Here is an 8018-nt window from a genome sequence, read left to right on the forward strand (position 1 = left end):
ATAAAAGAGACAAAATGGAATATTATGGCATACATATCTAACAAAAGTGCAATGGAAATTCCCACACACACATATACACAGTCACCAGATACAGAAATATGGTAGATTTAAATATAGTTCTTTTATTTTCTAAAGTAGCAATTATAAATTGCCATAAAATGTGCAGCCTAAAATAAAACAACAAAGCGTATTCTCCCACAGACAGTTGTCCTGAATAAAGATGTGTCCAAGGACATCCTTCCTCAAAGAGTATTATTTTTTGCCTCTTCTTCATTCATCTTTGCTGGTAGCTGACATCTCCTGGCATTCCTTGGCTATGGAAGAATATTACAAATTCTGGTTGTGTCTCAAGATGACCTTCTTGTTTCCATGTGATTGGATATCTGTGTTCAGATATCTCTATTTATACATTGTTCATGTATTTATTAATTCATTCTTTTTAATGGTAGAGATTGAACCTAGGACTTTGTGTTTCCTAAGTACCTACTCTACAACTCAGCTACATCCCACTTCCTCTTTTTTCATTTATGTACAACCATCACATTGGACTTAGTGTCCACTTTCATCTAGCATGACTTCACTTAACTTGATGGCATCTAAACACACTTCAATTTGTTTTCAGATCAAGTCAAATATATGGGTTATGGGTGGATATATATTTGGAGGAACATGCTTGATCCTAGTATAATGTTCCCTCTGGCTGCCATCAATTAACACCATTCTTGAGGATAATATACATCACCCCATCTTCAAATCCCAAATGTTTGCACTCATTCATCAATTTTAGGACACTTCCAAATTCATTATTTAAATCATCTAATTGGTGCATGAATGAAACTGCTCTGTCTTGGGACAAACTTTTCCTCCATGTGTATGACTGTGAAAATATAAAATAAGGTGTTATTTCTCAAACTGAAAGAGAAAGTATTAAATCCTCAATTGCATTCCAAAAGGAGATATTAGAAGAAGTAAAAGGTCAGGGGTCACAGGCAAATCTGATATGTAGCTGCACAAGTTCCATTCATATTTGAGATGTAAGAATAATTTTCTGTGATTTCATTTATATTTTTGTCTCGTTAAAGACCTTATAACTCCAAGCACAAGCCCTCTGGCCCCAACAATAACTTGCTTTTGGTTGTATTGGCCCTCAATTGTGGTTCTCTGATATTTTGTATATCACTATGAGACTTCCCTTGAAATTGTTCTTCCTTCATTATTTCCCAGCTCTGCGCTTTTTACTCTGGGCTGTCAGTATCTATGGTTATATAAAACTCTCAACATTTTCATAGATGTCAATAGGATCCATGCCATTATATAAGGGGGATATCAAGTGATAGATTTTTGAAAACCCATCTATATACCTGCCTTCTTATGAGATATTCTATTGATTCCATGGATCATACACCTAATCTCTTTATTGAATATCTATCTGCTCAGATATGCAATACCACAGGCTTTGTTTCCAGAACAAGCTATATGGATGCGATAATTTTACAATCATTTCTATGGTTGAATGTGCTTTGTCTTATTCAAAACATGTTGAAGCTTAACTCCTTGATGTAATAGTACTGAGAAGTGTCAGATTTTTCAAAGATGGGGATTAGTGGAGGTGGTTTGGTCATGGGTCACCACTCTCAGTAGTGGCTGACATAATTATCAAAAGACTTAGTTTTCCCAAAGTAGTTGTTGTAAAGGGAGACACCACTTATGCTCAACCACTTCTGCATTGTCTGAATTCCTTTTCTACTTCTCCACAATTCTTTATGCAGCTAGAGGACATTCACTACTGACTAAGAGCATAAATACCATGCTGTCTGGACCTTCCATCCACCAGGATTCTGAGCCAAATGATTCTCTTTTATTAACATATTACTCACCCTCAAGTATTTTATTATAGCAAAAGATAAAGCACTTAAGACAATTTCTTTTATTTACACAATATTTACATTCCAGTATTTTACCACCATAAACAATAAGGACAAGTCAGGCCATAGTGTCCACACTTTTCCTGGAAACCTCAGCAGAATCATCAAGTTATTTGCTTGTAAGTTCTACTTTGCACCCAATCATAGCACAAGATTCAATTTTTTGCTGCTCTATTACAAAACCATCTATTCTGTAATGTCCCATAGCTCATTCCTCATTTCCATCTAAGACTACATTAGAAGGAGCTTTAAAATTTGTATTTCTAGCTACATTCTGTTCATGAAGATACACATATTTTCTCAAGTAACAGAAGTCTCTTTAGAGCCTTCCTCATTCTCATCAACAGAACATTTAGCATCCACCTTTTTGCCCAACAGTCCCTACAAGGAAATTCTGTCTTTTTCTATGCTGTACTCAAAATTCTTCCAGTGCTATCTTCTTACTCAATTCCAATTTACTTCAATGTTTTAGATATTTGTTTCAGTGGTGTCTTAATTTTGGGTAGAAAAGCCTGTATTAGGTTAATAGTACTGACATTTTAGGAGCTAGAATTCTAAAATGAAGGAATCAATTACACTTCTACAATTTCTTGGGGAGAATCCTTCCTTTCTTATTTGGACTTAGGATTCTCTATAGCCATTATTGGTGCTCTTTTCTTATGGAAATGTATCTTCAACATATTTCCAATAGCTATGGAAAGTGGGATATTTTAACAAAACAGATATCATTTCATTATGCAGATAGCAATTAAAAATATGAATGATCATAAAAACAGAGATTAAAAAGATGAGAGATCTGAAAGTAGAAATGAGTAATCTCACAATCACAATGTGAATTATGATATACTTCTATAGTAATCAATTAGAATAAAAGAAAAAAATACAATAGTGGGAGACAAGATGACAGGGAAGAGACACTGAGCACGTTTCTGCATCTGTATGAATCTGAAACCAAATCCCAGGTGAGTGGCTACAGGATGAGGGTGGTAGAAAGGAAAGCAGAGGGAAAGAAATAGTTGCCAGCAGACAGGGAACAAAGGAAATCGAGAAAATTGAACTTTAGATTTATGAAAGGAACTAAGGGTCTTGATGAAGAGTGTGAAGCAAAATATTAGGGAATGGTGAGAGTCTCTCTAGCAGGGTTGCATGCAAGAGAGAAAAGGACAGATTCCTCTGCAGACCACATAGGTACATAGACTGGGTATCAACAGCTGGCACTCTGACAAATTAAAACTTAAGACAGGACACATAGGTCCTGTGCAGCAAGCAGATGCTAGGGAAGGAGTTCCATGTGCTTTGCAACTCACTCACTGGAAGTCATGTCAGGACAAGTCTGAAAGACAAATCACTCATGCAGGAAAAGTAGAAGACCCTGCTCTTTTACAACTACAAACTACAAAAATTTCCCCTATTCTACTGGTTAAGCAAATGATCATCCCAGTATTCCATGTGGATCAAGGAAACTAGTTGGGACAGTGACTCAGACTCACAGACCTAGAACTATTTGATTGGAAACTGCAAGCTGCAACCAGAGTTACCATGCTGGACCTGACTGCTGGCACCTCTGTGATCCTCTGGTGCAACCTGACATGAATTGAGAGAGGAGTAGTTACAAGTTGACCAGGAGCCTGAATGAACTGATAATTGCCTCAAGTTGAGGAGGGAGTAAAATGGAAGTGTGTGAATACCTGAGGTTGCTAGAAGTAGTACAAGTTTAGTCACAAGTGAACCAGAAGTCAACAGGAGTAGAGAAGAAGCCAGAGATGAGCTGAAAGGCTAGGAGTTGCCATCAGACACCAGGAGCAAGGGGGAAACATTCAACTTCCAAACAGTATTTTCTATATTTTTGTTGTACTATTGATCAGCACATGGTTTTTCACATGCAGGTGGGTACTATGCCTCCATTGAGCTATGTCCTGAGACCAAACAACCATCTCTGCTCTAATACATTTGGACTTCAAAAAATAATGCACTGAGGGAAGGGAAGCCACCTGCCTCCTCAACAAGGAGGAAATATGGGAACTGGTAATTCTTTTAATTGTTTGGGTTCTATTTCTTTTTAATATTTGTTATTGTTGTATTTTTATCTTCTTTCCTATTTATCTCTATATAGGTATTTTAGTGTGTTCTCTCTCATTATGACATCTAAAACATTGATCCCATACTCTTTCTGTCTTTTTCCTATCTTGCTTCTCTTTTCTGCCTCCAATCCTCTTTATTACTTAATTATCAAAACCAAGAAATGAAAAAGTTTTAAATACTTGGCTTACACTTTAATTATCCCAAATTGCTTTCTTTCTAAACTTACTGATGCTAGGAATTGAATCCAGGGCCTCATGCATGCTGTATCAACATCTCATGAGTTATTCATTTTTTTCCACATATTCTAGGGAAATTATTTCTTTTATGTTCGCATTTACCATGTTCTCAAAATCACCTGGGTCTTTTGCACATTATTTCCTGTAAATATTGTGTTCTTTTTATTAATAAATTCATATCTCCCCTACATCTAACACTTCAGTCTCACCCTATTTTTCATTGCTCTACATAATTGTTTCTCATTCATTTATTTGGTAATATTTATTATCTAGTACATCACCTATTATTCCAGGCTCTGTAATACAATAGTAACCACTATATAAATTCTACCTTTTCAGAACTTCACTATGAAATGTGGTAAAGAAAATAAATACATGTGTAATCATTTAATATACCTGTCAACTTTGGTATGTATTGTTGTTATTAGTGTTAATAAACATAACTAGTAAATGAGTACTTTTTATAATAATTTACAATATAATACTATGTACTAAATGAGACAAATGCTTTATAAATAATAATAAATAATTACTCATGTAGAATTTAAAAATAATTAAATTTAACCCTTGGTACTGGAGGAGGGTTGATATCATACATGGATGAATTGAGAAGGCAATACTGGAACAGAGGTCTGAAGAAGTATGGGAAAAAACAATGTAATTTTCTTGGATGGTGTGTTCCATTCTGATGACATAGCATTAGAAGATTCATCTGAATTTCCAACAGACTTTTAAAATTTTATATCTACAAAATGTGCTGTATATTAAAGTACTTATAGAATTTTAAATTTTATTACACTTAAATTTGGGGATTTAATTTTGTTTGTGATGACTGTGAACTCCTTATGGAAAGAATCATTTCTCTTTGTTCATAATTATATGTAAAGTTAATGAAAGGAGTGACTGTCCATAGTAGACAGTAGTTGCTGAACAAATGCTTCTGTATAGGAAAAAAATTTTCACACATAATTTAACACTGAGCAATGCACAAAGATTTAGGTAAAATAAGTGAAATGAATTAATATGTAATATTAAGAGATTATTGATTCATACCTTTTATCAGGATTTGCAAATTAGACTTAAAGAGTCAGATGCAAAAAGCATGAAGGACTAAGTAGTTTTCAATACGCTAAGTTTCATACCATTGAAGCATTCAAGTGATTTGTTCACAAATAAATATTTTAAACAACTGATCTTTTTCTTTATTTCTCTTAATGCACTATTATTTTCTTTATTAAGAGAATTTTTCTCTTTGTTCATTTGTAGTTACAATTCCTATCCTGCAAAATTACTTATTAAGTACTCTATTTCCAATAATGACTTATTTATAATTTATCAACCCAATATCTTTTCATCAATTAAACTGTACTCCAAAAAAGCAGAAAAGGCATAACATCACCCTATTATGAATTCATGAAAGATGTTATGATTGCATTATTTGCAGAATATAGGTGCTTCAATGATCATAAGTCTGTGGATATCACTTAATACAGGCGATTGTTATTTCAGAACAAACATAGATTTAGACCATCAATGGGTAGGATCAAATGTTTTCTGAAGCAATATTAACCATTAGCTACATGCCTCCAGGAATAATAGGAATGATCTCATTTTAACTTTACAAAAACATGTGAGTACTGCATCTTTTTCAGATTTAGAAACTGAGGAACCGAAAGCTGATAAAATTTGTCTGAACTCTTGTCACTAGTAAGCAATTAAAGCACATTTCATACTAACTTATAGGATTGCAGAATCCACAATTGTCATTGCTGTGTTTGAATTGCCACTGCAGTTCTTATGACAAACCTGTAGCTAACATTATACTTAACGGTGAAAAACTGAAACCATTCCCCCTAAAATAAGGAATGAGACAATGGTGCCTACTATCTCCACTGCTATTCAACATAGTCCTGGAATTCCTAACCACAGAAATGAGGCAAGAATAAGAAATAAAAGAAATACAAACAGTTAAGGAAACTGTCAAAATATCTGCAGAAGACATGATCTTATATCTTAAAGACCCAAAAACTCTTAGACAGCATAAACAGCTGCAGTAAGGTGGCAGGATACAAAGTTAACTTAGAAAAATCACTTGTTTTTCTATACAACAATGAGGAACAAATTGAGAAAGAATATATGGAAACAATTCCATTCACATTAGCCTCAAAAAAAAAATCAAATACCAAGAAGTAAACTTAACAAAGGATGTGAATGACCTCTATAAGGAAAACCACAAACCCCTGAAGAAAGAGATCAAAGATGACTACAGAAGGTGGAGAGATCTCCCCTGTGCATGGATTGGTAGTGAGAAAGGCTATATTACCAAAAGCAATCTACATGTTTAATGCAATTCCCAATGACATTCATAACAGAGTTTGAAAAATATACTCTAAAATTCTTTTCAAATCACAAAACTTCAAACTATATTTCAAAGCAATAACAATAAAAACAGCATGGTACTGGCACAAAAACAGGTATGAAGATGAGTGTAACAGAATAGAGGACCCAGCTGACAAAGGCAACAAGAACATACGATGGAGAAAAGACAGTCTTCATCAAATGTTGCTGGAAAAAGTGGTTATCTGCCTGCAAAAAACTGAAACTAGATCCATGTTTATCCCCCTGTACTTGTAACAACTCAAAACACATCAAGGACCTTTATATTAGACTCCAAACTCTGAAGCTTCCTCAATACAACCCCAGCAGATGAGCAACTAAGAGAAAGAATGCATAAATGGGACTACATAAAATTAAAAACCTTCTTTACAACAAAAGAAATGGTCTCTGAATTGAAGAGACCACCCACAGAGTGGGAGAAAATATTTGCTAGCTATACATCAGGCAAAGGACTTAGAACAAGAATATACAGGGAGCTCAAAAAACTAAACTCCCACAAAATCAATGAACCAATAAGGAAATTGGCAACTGAACTAAACAGAAGTTTTTCAAAACAAGAAATTCAAATGTCTAAAAACCACATGAAAAAATGCTCACCATCTCAGGCCATAAAGGAAATGCAAATTGAAACCACATTAAGATTCCACTTCACCCCTGTTAGAACAGCTGTCATCAAAAACACCACCACCAACAGGTATTGGTGAGGCTATGGAGAAAAAGGAACCTTCATACACTTCTCGTTAGAATGCAAGCTACTGCAACCACTCTGGAAAACAATATAGAGGCCTCTTAAAAACTAATCATAGATCTGCCATATGATCCAGCAATCCCACTTCTAGGGATATACCCAAAGGAATGCTACTCAGGTTACTCCAGAGACACCTGCAAAACAGCCAAGATGCCCCACTACTGACAAATGGATTAAGAAAATGTGGTATTTATACACAATGGAATTTTACTGAGCCATAAAGATGAGTGAAATCTTATCATTCGCAAGTAAATGGATCGAACTTGAGAACATCATCCTAAGCGAGGTCAGCCATGCTTAGAAGACCAAACATTCCATGTTCTCCCTCATATGCAGACTTTAGATTGGACAAATGCCATAATGTTGTTGGACTTGGGTCACAGGCTAAGGGGAGAGCACATACGGGAGGAATGGGGATCAGTAAGAAACCCAAAACTTGAAAGTGTTTGATGTCACCACTGCAGAGGAGTTAATACAGTAACCTTAAAAAGACAGAGGTCAATAAGGGAAGGTGACTGGGAAGTAGTGAAGAGGTCAGGTGGAGATGAATCAATTCAGGTTGTAATTCACTTGTGCATGGAAGCAATGATAGGAATCTCTCTGTAAAGCTATCCTTATCTCCACTACCTC

The sequence above is a fragment of the Castor canadensis genome, chromosome 2, assembly GCF_047511655.1.
Source record: "Castor canadensis chromosome 2, mCasCan1.hap1v2, whole genome shotgun sequence".
Classification (NCBI taxonomy): Eukaryota; Metazoa; Chordata; class Mammalia; order Rodentia; family Castoridae; genus Castor; species Castor canadensis.